At 55.3% G+C, this 10,784-nt stretch overlaps 1 pseudogene; it reads left to right on the forward strand.

Annotated features, from left to right (window-relative positions):
* LOC149361955 (uncharacterized) overlaps window positions 1-4,085 on the forward strand; it is a 46,106-nt pseudogene extending 42,021 nt beyond the window's left edge.
* Window positions 4,086-10,784: the final 6,699 nt, after the last annotated feature.

Below are 10,784 nucleotides of genomic sequence, written 5' to 3' on the forward strand. Positions count from 1 at the left end.
ATATATTGATGCTCCAAATAAGTGGGACTGAGATTAGTTAATTGCTTAATTACTCAATTAGCCTAATTAGCTTTTATAGTCAGGCCAGATAAATAAATAAAACCTAGTAGGAAATTGGTCGAGTTCGGGAATCGAACCCCGGTCTCCAGAGTGCGACACGAGGATGCTAACCACTCCGCCATGCCAGCTCTTTTTTTTCTTTATTGCCTGGCTTTGGCTCATGACATTGCACAACAAAAATACACATAACGCTATATACATACAGCACTGTCGCGGTCAGCCAGCACGAGACTGATTTCGTCAGCTTAAAATTCCCGCAACATACACAACGGCTCTAGTCTTGAGAGCCACTCGGGAGGCTCCGCAGCTGCTTTTTGGATTGCAAGAAACCAGTCCATGCTTTCCCGAAAATAAATTCGGGCCGGTCGTGCGTCTTTGTCACAATGGTAGCCTGCCATTCTGGAACGCCATATACAGTGGAGGCCCAAGAGCATTATGAGATCAAAAGGTGTCCCATCCTCATTATCAGTGCTTAAATAGCGAATTCCGTGCGCGTCAAGTGGTAGCTCTTTCTTTATGGACCTTTGTAACACGTCCCAAAAATAAACTCCTTCCCAGCAATGCAAAAAAACATGGTCTATTGTTTCAGGCTGTTTACAAATTAAGCAGTTCGATCCCCACGGTAAAAAGAAATCCTTTCCCTCTAGAAACTTTTTAACTGGTAGTCCCGGTGTGTAACTTAAAAAAGAAAGTCTTTACTCCTGGTCGCACCTGCATTTTCTTCACCCTTTTTAAAACATCCCCTCCCGGGCCTCCACTGTACAAGGCCCTGTACATGGGCTCTGGGAAAACAATATCACGAAGATCATCTCGATGGTTTGGAATAAACAAAGGCGCGTCTAGTGAATACGGTGTCTTCGCTCACTGCTCTCCTCCTCCCTTCCCTTCCGGCGAGGTTTAGGTGTCCACCGAGATATGAGAGACAGATACATTTCCTTTCCTCAAAAAACAATTTCCCGACGAGCGAGGCCTAGAACCGAATGGGCAATGGTGTTCTATGGACTCCCTGGCAGCGCTGCAGGACGCTGTCGCGTTCCACTCTTAGAGGCGAAGCTTAACATCTGAACCACAAATCTGTGACCGCACTATAGGTCAAAAAAGTGCACCCCCCCCCCTGAATTTTGACGGGTGCTCACCGATATATGTGAGACAGTTACTGCGTAATTTCCTTTCCTCAAATACAATTCTCATTTTCTTCATTATGGGCCATCTTTGTCTTTCTTCTTTCACTCCCACTTCCTCCCTTCCTATACGGTGCGGTTCAGGTGTCCACCGAGATGACAGATAATTACTGCGCCAATTCCTTTCCTCAAAAAGCGTTGCGTTCAAACGGCACGGTATCGCGCCAAACGGGTGGTGGCTTTCCATGGACTCCCTGGCAGCGCTACACCACGCTGTCGCGTTCCACTCCTAAAGGCGAAGCTTAAGCGTCATTAATTAGCATTTAATTAGTCTTCAGGCATTAATCAGTAATTAACCATTAATTAATGATCTGTCATCACTTAGTAATTAGTACTCAATTACATGTGACGCCACCAGTGCCACAGAAGCAGTCATAGTGGTGCGGAAAACGCTTTCGCCTCTATGCACTTTAGACAGTCAAAGTGCCCCTGTATTTTTTAGAAATATCAGTTTACAAATGTGAGGTTTTTGCTTTTTCTAAAGAGATTCTCCTCCTGATTTTCTTTAAAGCCCATGAACATGTGACGGCGGGCCTGCAGGATCGCGGTGGCAAATGAGGCCCTGCGCAGAGGGCTTCACTCAGGCAGGAAGGCGCCAACACTTTGCATTAAATAAAAGTTCTTTCCTCCTTCCCCTTTGCAGCCTACCCCCACCTTAACACACAGCCTGTGCATCGCTGACCAAGGCAGGCCGGCAGCCTGTCGTGTACAGAGAGATCCCTCGGAGACAGCGTAAGGTGCGTACGCTCCTGTTTTGTCCGTGCCGGCCTTTGTCATTCGGACCAGTGCATACTCGAGCTCGCCCGCACGTGTCCTCTGACCTGCAGCGGCTCGAGCCTGTCCAGCGGGCTCCAGCGACCTCCGACAGGCGTACATTGCGTTTTTTGCCCACTCTCTCTCGCAACCGGCCCAACGGTCGACACGAGAGAGAGATCACAGCACTGCCGCGGGGACATTCTCCTGCAGCGGCGTGCTAGCGCCGCGCATTACTCGAGTCGCTTCGTGCGCGCAGCGGAGCCTTGCTCCTCGCGCGCCCCCGGGACGGGGTGACTATTGAGTGTGTGTGTGTATCAGCTAGAGGACGTCGTGAATAAACGTCTCCTTCGTGATCTTGGAGGCCTATTTCTTTGCGGCGAATCGCTCTCCTCCCAGCGGAGGCTGAGTGCACCGCATCGGTGTCCCAGTGTGTGTGTGCTGACCGCTGATCGGGGCCCTTGGCTCGCGCGAAGCTCGAACCCGCGATGGGTGGTGGCCTGTGTCCACGTAGAAACCCACAACTGGCGCCCAACGTGCTCAGTCATTGGCGCTTACGCCTTTGATGGAACATTAGCCGAGCAGGTCGCCTTGCCGATCACGCTTGCGCACCATGTCTACCACCCCCAGCGGGGCACTCGGCAGCTACATGTCGGCTCCCTACGGAGTTGTAGCGTCGTTTGATCCGCTGGCTGCTGTTCCTTCGAATAGCCAGACACCGTGGTTGGCCGCGGCCCCCATTGGGGTTTACGGCGACACAACCCAAAATGTCGACCACGCGGCTCCCATTGGAGCTGTATCGGAAGCACCCTGCGGTGCATCCGCTGGTCACATGCCTCAGCTGTGCACGCTTTCCGCTCGGTGCGAAAGCAGTTCGTGTCACCCTGCCGCAACCGGCAGTTTCGAACAGCAGCAGCCGTGCCCCGCGAGCAGTCAATTCTGCTCTGGGAACGGCGAGGCGCTGGCCCGGTTCCCTCTGGAAACCACGCCGCTCATCGAACTAGGAGCCTTGCCTCCCTCGTTCGTGCAGCCCGCCGAAACCTTTACTAAGGCCGGGGCGCAGGCGAAGCTAGCCAGTGCTGCCCAGATGATCCAGTCTCTGTCAGGAGCTGTTGGGACACTTTTGGCAACGCCGAAGTTGTCTCACCCCGCGGTCAAGTTGCCCATACCAACATACCGCGGTTATGATGACCTACTCAGTGCCCGGGATTTCCTTGAGTCCCTCCCCCATTATCAGATAACTATGGGTCTCACTGAGCAGGTGGTGCTTGCACACATCATCCCCGCAGCGCTGACTGACACGGCAGCTCGGTGGCATCGGCTTTCCGGCCACGGGGCAGCGACTCTTGAGGAGTTCCATGCAGCATTCCTGCGCGAATTCCTGCCCGCTGACTACGAGCGTAGGATGCGGCGAGAGCTGGAGCTCCGTACTCAGGCTCCGGATGAGTCGCTGCAAGAGTGTGTTCGTGCGATGGAAGACCTTTTCTCAATCGCCGAGCCCAGAGCCTCGAACGAGGAGCGTGTCGAAAGGACGATCAGGCAGGCACATCCGACCTTTTCGGCTTACCTGCGAGGCGGCCGATTCCGAGATTTGGAGGAGCTGTCTGCCGAGGCAAGGCGCATTCAAGGCGACATTCTCGCCGCGCGCGCCTATCGTCCGCCACCGCCGGCAAGCGAGGCCCTTGAGCCACGCTGTGCATGGAGAGGGGCCTTGCCCTTACCCAACCGGCGACCACCCGCACAACCTGCCTTTGCAGCTGTCAGCGGGCAAAACGATGCATGGGAGTTGAGCGACAGAGCTCTCGATCCCTACTCGTACGGGAGACTGGCAGCCTGCGCTGCACCGTTTTCTGCAGCGCGTGCTGCGGGGCGCCAAGCGCTCCAACGCACAGCGGAGGGGGAAACCCGACTCGGCCGACCCTTTGGTCGTACAGCGGGCGGACCCAGGCAAGGAGAGGTGTCATTGTCCCGCGACCAAGCTCGCGGCGGTGTGCGCTGTTTCCGCTGTCAAGAGAGGGGCCACTAGCAAGAGAATCCATCGTAGCCAGGCCTCCTGCGAGGCAGGGAACCGGCGGCGGGGGTCCGTCGTAAAGGGTCCATCGGCCAAATCTCTGCTAATTTCCTCTGCGTACAGAACAAGCTGCCTTGCTAATGCGCACGCGCCGTTTATTCCGGTCACCATTGCTGGCCGCGAATGTTCGGCGTTACTGGATACGGGAGCCAGCGCTTCCTTGTTCAGTGAAGAGGTGTTGTCCCACTTGCAAAAGCACTCTGTGCGCTTGCGGGACTACCGTACGGCATTCAACCTTGCGAAAGGCGTGGCCCATTCGGCTGACGCCGCGAGGCTGACTGTCAGGTGGGGGAAGCGGACGAGACGCACGCGCTTCATCCATCTCCCAGGGCTCAGTGTGCCCATGATTCTCGGAAGGGACTTTGTCCTGAAAACCGGGATCGTGGTGGACATTGCGAATGGCGGCTATCGCGACGGACCATTTTCCCAGCTTAAGCCGTTCATTAGCCCACCGGCGTCAGTATCTGCCTGCGTACTGAAGGCGTTCGGAGAGTGCCACGCTCAGCGGACAAAGCCACGCCCTTGTGTCGAGCGTTCCGTCGTTCAGCCTCCCCTTTGGGACCGAGCGGCACGGCACGACCAGGCACCACATCCGCTGGCCGCCTGTGTGGTAACATTGGATGACACACAGAAGGCTCGTTTGACAGCGCTATTGCGTCAGTGCGATGAGCTCTACACGGATCAACCTGGCTGTACCACTTTAGTGAGCCACAAGATCCACACTGGAGACGCGCTTCCTTTGAAGTGCAACCCTAGACCCGTCAGTCTGGCGAAAAGGCAGGCGATTGATGGGTTGCTGGATTAGATGCTGTCGGCGGACATTATCCGTCGCTCGTCCAGCGCCTGGGTGTCTCCGGTGGTGTTGGTGCCTAAGAAAGATGGCAGCCACCGTTTGTGTGTGGATTATCGCCGTCTGAATGCGCTGACTCGCAAGGATGCCTATCCGCTCCCGACGATCAGCTCAATCGTAGGAAACCTGGCCAGCGCGCGGTACTTTTCCACGCTAGATGCCTCCAAAGGTTACCTACAGGTCCAGATGGCTGACACTGACCGGTCTAAGACCGCGATCACGTGCCACAGAGGGCTGTTTGAGTTCACTCGTATGCCCTTTGGTCTCTTCAATGGTCCTGCGACTTTTCAGAGGCTCATGGACCGCGTCCTGGGGGAAGCGAAATGGTCCCACGCCATGTGCTACCTGGACGATATCGTGATTTATTCACGAACCTTCGATGAGCACTTAAGCCACATTGCCGACGTGCTCGAGAGGGTACGGGCTGCTGGGATGACTTTGAATCCTGCGAAAGCCCAAATAGCGCGGACCCGGGTTCAGTTACTAGGGTTCACGCTGGGCGAGGGCTCCATTGAGCCTATTGCGGAGAAACTTCGAGCCATACTCGAATTTCCCGCGCCCAAGGACGTACGCGGCCTCCGCCGTTTTCTGGGAATGGCTAATTTTTATCGGTCGTTCATCCCGTCCTGTGCCCGTGTGCAGGCACCCTTGACCAAGCTCTTGGGAAAGACTGCAGCGTGGCGATGGGGACCCGAGCAAGATCGATCCTTTCGCCTCCTGTCTAGTGCCATTGCCGAGACAGCGCAGCTCAGGCTACCCGACCTGACCAGACAGTTCGTAGTCCAGACTGACGCGAGCGATCTGGGTTTAGGAGCAGTTCTCCTACAGTAATTCAATGGCGTGCTGCAACTGCTGGCCTTTGCCAGCCGCTCCTTGCTGCCCTCGGAGAGGAATTACTCCGTGACCGAGAAGGAGTGCCTCGCCATCGTGTTTGCACTGCGCAAATTTGACGTCTACCTTGATGGAACGCAATTCGTGGTGCAGACAGACCACAGTGCGCTCAGTTGGCTGATGCGGCTCCGCGAGCCTGCGGGTCGGCTGGCGCGCTGGGCTCTCCTGATACAGCATTACGACTTTTCCGTGCAGTATCGAAAGGGGAGCGCGAACGTGGTAGCTGACGCGCTATACCGTGCCCCACTCGCCAGCGGCGCCTTGACGCCGGTAAGCGGAGGGGGCGAAACAGCGGACGAGCCGCCGGGCGGCAAGGAGGGAGAACCCGCAAACGGGTTAACCCATTCCACTAACCAGGCAAGCAGCGCTTCGCAAAGCGGACGAGAGGCAATTTTGGCTGCAAACCTGAGTGGGGACGAGACCAGGCTCTCCTCTGGAATGACTGGAATCGTTTTCAGCCGTAAAGAGCTACTGAAAGCCCAGCAAAATGACCCCTTTTGTCGCGAGGTGAGCGACGGTCTCAGGGAGACGGAGCGCCGTGACGCTACTGGTATTGTAGCGGGCGCAGGGGGGCAGAAGCCAGCGTGTGTCGCGGCGAAACCCGGGGATTGATATTTGCTGGACAATGACGGGCTCGTGCTGAAGTACATAGCCACCGACGACGAGTCCATCGACCCGTTCAAGGTGGTTATCCCCAAAAGTCTGAGAGGCGCACTGTTGAGATTCTCTCATGACGAACCACTGGCCGGTCATCTGAGTGGCTCCAAAGTTTTTGAAAAACTGAGTCAATCGGTGACGTGGCCCGGCATGAAGCGTGACATTTTCCGCTATTGCCGTTCCTGCCATGTCTGTCAAGCTGTGAAGTCACGGGGCGGCAAGCCGCCTGGAATGATGAAACCAATTGACAGTGTGCGTCCGTGGCAGATGGCCACCTGCGATTTGATGGGGCCTTTCCCCAGGAGCAAGCAGGGGTTCATTTACCTGATGGTAGTCGCTCACCACTTTTCCAAATGTGTTGAGTTGTACCCCCTTCGGAAAGTGTCAGCACGAGCGGTGCTGGATAAACTCCAGGAAGTGTTCTGTCGGTTCGGCTTTCCGGAAAGACTGATCACGCACAATGCGTCCTATTTCACCGCTCGGGTGTTCGGTAACACGTGCCGTTCCCTCGGAATCGAGCACTACACCACTTCACCCTACCACCCCCAGTCCAATTTGACCGAGCGAATCAACGAACGCTCAAGCCAATGCTTGCGGCCTTTGCCGAGTGTCAAAAGGATTGGGCAGACCATTTGAGCGAGTTTGCGTTCGCCATCCGAACAGCTGAGAATCGCTCAACTGGTTTCTCTCCCGCCTTCCTCAATTTCGGGAGGGAGCTGTCGAATCCGATGTCAAACGTCGTGCAGAGCCAGCTCGGGGATGAGCAGACGCGGGCAGACTGCTCTGCTTATGCGTCGACGCTTCGGGACCGGCTTGGTCGGGCTCTTAACAGAGCAAGGCAGAGTTTGGCGGCAGCCAGAGTCCAACAGAAGGCTCAATATGACCGCAAGCACCGCCGTCTGACTTTTCAGGTGGGTGATCTTGTCCTGAAGCGCAACCACGTTCTTAGCGATGCGAGCAAGGGGTTCTCAGCCTCGCTCGCTCCGAAGTGGCTTGGTCCGTACCGAGTGGTCAGAGTCTCGTCGCCACTCGCGTACCTGCTGGAGGATCCCCTTACGGGGAAAAACCAGCCGTGCCCACATCGCAGACCTGAAGGCCTACGCGTCACGGTCTGACGAGCTTGCGCCGGTGCCCATTCGTATCAAAGGCAAGCGCAAAGGCACAACTGGTGCTGCGGAACGCAAGGGTACGGAGCACCGGTACAATCTGAGGCGACGGTCACCGGTGTGATTGATGCCGGACGACGGACTTTTCCGCAACCGAAGGCACGCAGCCTCAGCTAGCTGGCGAGCTTTCTCGTCAGGCCCTACCCAGGCGAAGCACGGTGTGTTACTTTTTTTTGTTGTTGTGTTGTTTTTGCAGCATGCTCAGTTCCAGCCTTGCGTGTTTATCTATTTATTTATTTGTTTTGTTTTAGTCAGTTTTTAGCCTCTTTCGTTTCCTGCTTGTTCGTCTGTTTTCGTTCTAACGTACCGATATGTACAGAGGTAACATGCGTTTGTGTTGGCCTTTAGTTTTTTTACCCGACTTGTACACAGGAAAACTTCAGCCCGCTCGTGCTTGATGTTATCTTCTAGAACCAAAAGGTGGGTGTCGGTTGTACGGCGCGCCTTTTCTCATTTCCGGCCCGACTGTGGGTGGTTGGCTCGTTAAGGAGCCGTGTGTCGCGGTGCGAGTTTTGTGCGGCCCGTATGGAGGGGAAGTTGGCGGGGCGCTTGGGGCGATGGGGGGGGGGGGGAGTGCACCCTTTGACCCTCGCAGCGGCGCCTCTGGACGCTTCTGATGAGGGGATCGTTGTCGCCGACCGGCGTCCGCGCACGTGCCGGTGTATGTTTGTGGCTGTGGCTGTGTGCGCGCGTAACCATGAGCCAAGGCGACGCCTGTGAGTTGTGCTGTTGTGTGCTCCTGCGTGAGCGCGGGGATGAGAAGGACCCCTCGCTGCTGCCATGTTTACACATCAGGACGCCGCCGAACGTCCTCGCCCGTTTCAGCCGGCGTGAAAGGGGTGCACTAACTGAATTGTGCCCGAACGTGACGCCGTGCCCGAGGGCGCGAGGTTAGTGCTCTGCCGCAGCCCCGTCGTCATCAACGGAAAGAAGACCACCATCAGTCGTCGTCCCTCCCAACCCGTTCAACTTGAAGTCTGCGAGCAGTGATCGCCGACAGGCCCACTGCGCCGCGCCATCGAACTTTGAGGCTGGCATCCACCTCTCACATAGCTGTACAGTTGTATTCACATCTCCTTGTGTACCGTGTATATAGCGTGCATGCTGTTTTGATATACTGAAGCGTATGCCAGTGTTTGTCTGTTTGCCTTCTTTTCCTTTGTTCGTGTGTTGTCTTTTACGTTGTTGTGGCTGGAACTGAAGTGTAGCTAGTTTTTTTTTGTGTATTCATTTCTTTATTTTGGAACTGAAGTGTAGCTTTTTTTCTGTATTGACTTCTTTATTTTGGCCGCGTGCTTTGCCGATGGGTAGGAGGGCATTTAAGGAGAGGGTGATGTGGGAATCCTGGCTTTCCGCCGTTGCCTTTGCGCGGCTGTGCCGGCTTCCCGCGTTGCTTCTCCTTTTTCTCTTGCTCCCGCCTCAGGCGGTGGAGAGGCGGCTAAGTGACTAATCACGGTCATTTGGCCACAGCTGCGCCCCGGCTCCCAAACGGCCTTTGCCATTGGTGCCTTTTGGCGGGATTTCGGGACCCGCTTTGGCGGCCGCGCACCACGCGGCTGTCCTAGCGGGGCCCAGAGAGATATCCCTCGGAGACAGCGTAAGGTGCGTACGCTACTGGTTTGTCCGTGCCGTCCTTTGCCGTTCGGACCAGTGCATACTCGAGCTCGCCCGCACGTGTCCTCTGACCTGCAGCGGCTAGAGCCTGTCCAGCCGGGTCCAGCGACCTCCGACAGGCGTACATTGCGTTGTTTGCCCACTCTCTCTCGCAACCGGCCCAACGGTCGACCCGAGAGAGAGATCACAGCACTGCCGCGGGGACATTCTCCTGCAGCGGCGTGCTAGCGGCGCGCATTACTCGAGTCGCTTCGTGCGCGCAGCGGAGCCTTGCTCCTCGCGCGCCCCCGGGACGGGGTGACTATTGAGCGTGTGTGTATCAGCTAGAGGACGCCGTGAATAAACGTCTCCTTGGTGAACTTGGAGGCCTATTTCTTTGCGGCGAATCGCTCTCCTCCCAGCGGAGGTTGAGTGCACCGCATCGGTGTCCCAGTGTGTGTGTGGTGACGGCTGATCGGGGCCCTTGGCTCGCGCGAAGCTCGAACCCGCGGTGGGTGGTGGCCTTTGTCCACGTAGAAACCCACACCCTTAGCGAATTGAAGCAGCTTTTTCCTGGCCTGATGTATTTCTAACGAGTAATCTTCACTTACGGTGCTACCTTTATCTTTAAGTTTGGCTGCCTGGGATAGAATGTGTTGCTTTGTTTTAAAGGAGCAGAACCTCACGATATCCGGGCGACATTTATCATCCCAAAATGTACCAATCCTGTGAGTACGTTCATACGCATCCTTCGTAAGCGCTGGACTGAAGCAGTTAGAGATCACGTTCAAAAGCTTGTCTTCCGTTCCTTCCCATGTTTCTGTTGGACTGTAACGTAAGCCAAAAAACAATAGATTGTCTCTTCGCGTCCTGTCTTCAAGCTGAGACTGACTAAGCCGCAATTTGGCACTCTTGCTAATCAGGTTATCAGCGAGTTCACGCAGGGTCAGCAGCTCTTGTTGGGCCTCGTCAGAAGCAGAAGCTTGAAGTTCAACTGCCGACAGCCTTGCGCCGATATCGGAGATATTCTTCTTCATAAATTCCTGGTTTTCTTTTATTTCAGATATGGAAGCAATTAAGCGGGACTGCTAGGTTTCCATTCTAGCGGTGCGTGAATTAACTTTCTGTGGCAAAATTAACACGTCATTAAGCTTTTTCTGTAGAGAGTCATCCGTTTCACTGTCCTTAGAATGCGTACCAGGGCCATGGTTCAGTTCAATATCACCCGACTCCCGAACCAGCTGAGCACACACATCAAATGACTGCACAAGCAAACCTAATAGCACTTGTCGGTGTGGGAACAGCACAAGACAAACATTGCTAGATTTCTTTGCAAACATAGGAACGTCATTACTAACCTACCTGAAGAAAGCGTGCTGTCAAGCAACCGTGCCATGATGCTGTTCACACGCCCACTGGAAGGCGCGAGCCCCTGGGGTTCGTTTATACACAGAGAAAATGGTGATGTCGTAGGCGATGAGCTGAACTTCTGCGAAGGAGCCACGGCCTAAGAGGGTTACCAGGACGGGTCGTATAAAGCCAGGTCAGCATAGCAGCAATAA

Source organism: Amblyomma mixtum, chromosome 2 (assembly GCF_055824585.1).
Source record: "Amblyomma mixtum isolate Tamu chromosome 2, ASM5582458v1, whole genome shotgun sequence".
Taxonomy (NCBI): Eukaryota; Metazoa; Arthropoda; class Arachnida; order Ixodida; family Ixodidae; genus Amblyomma; species Amblyomma mixtum.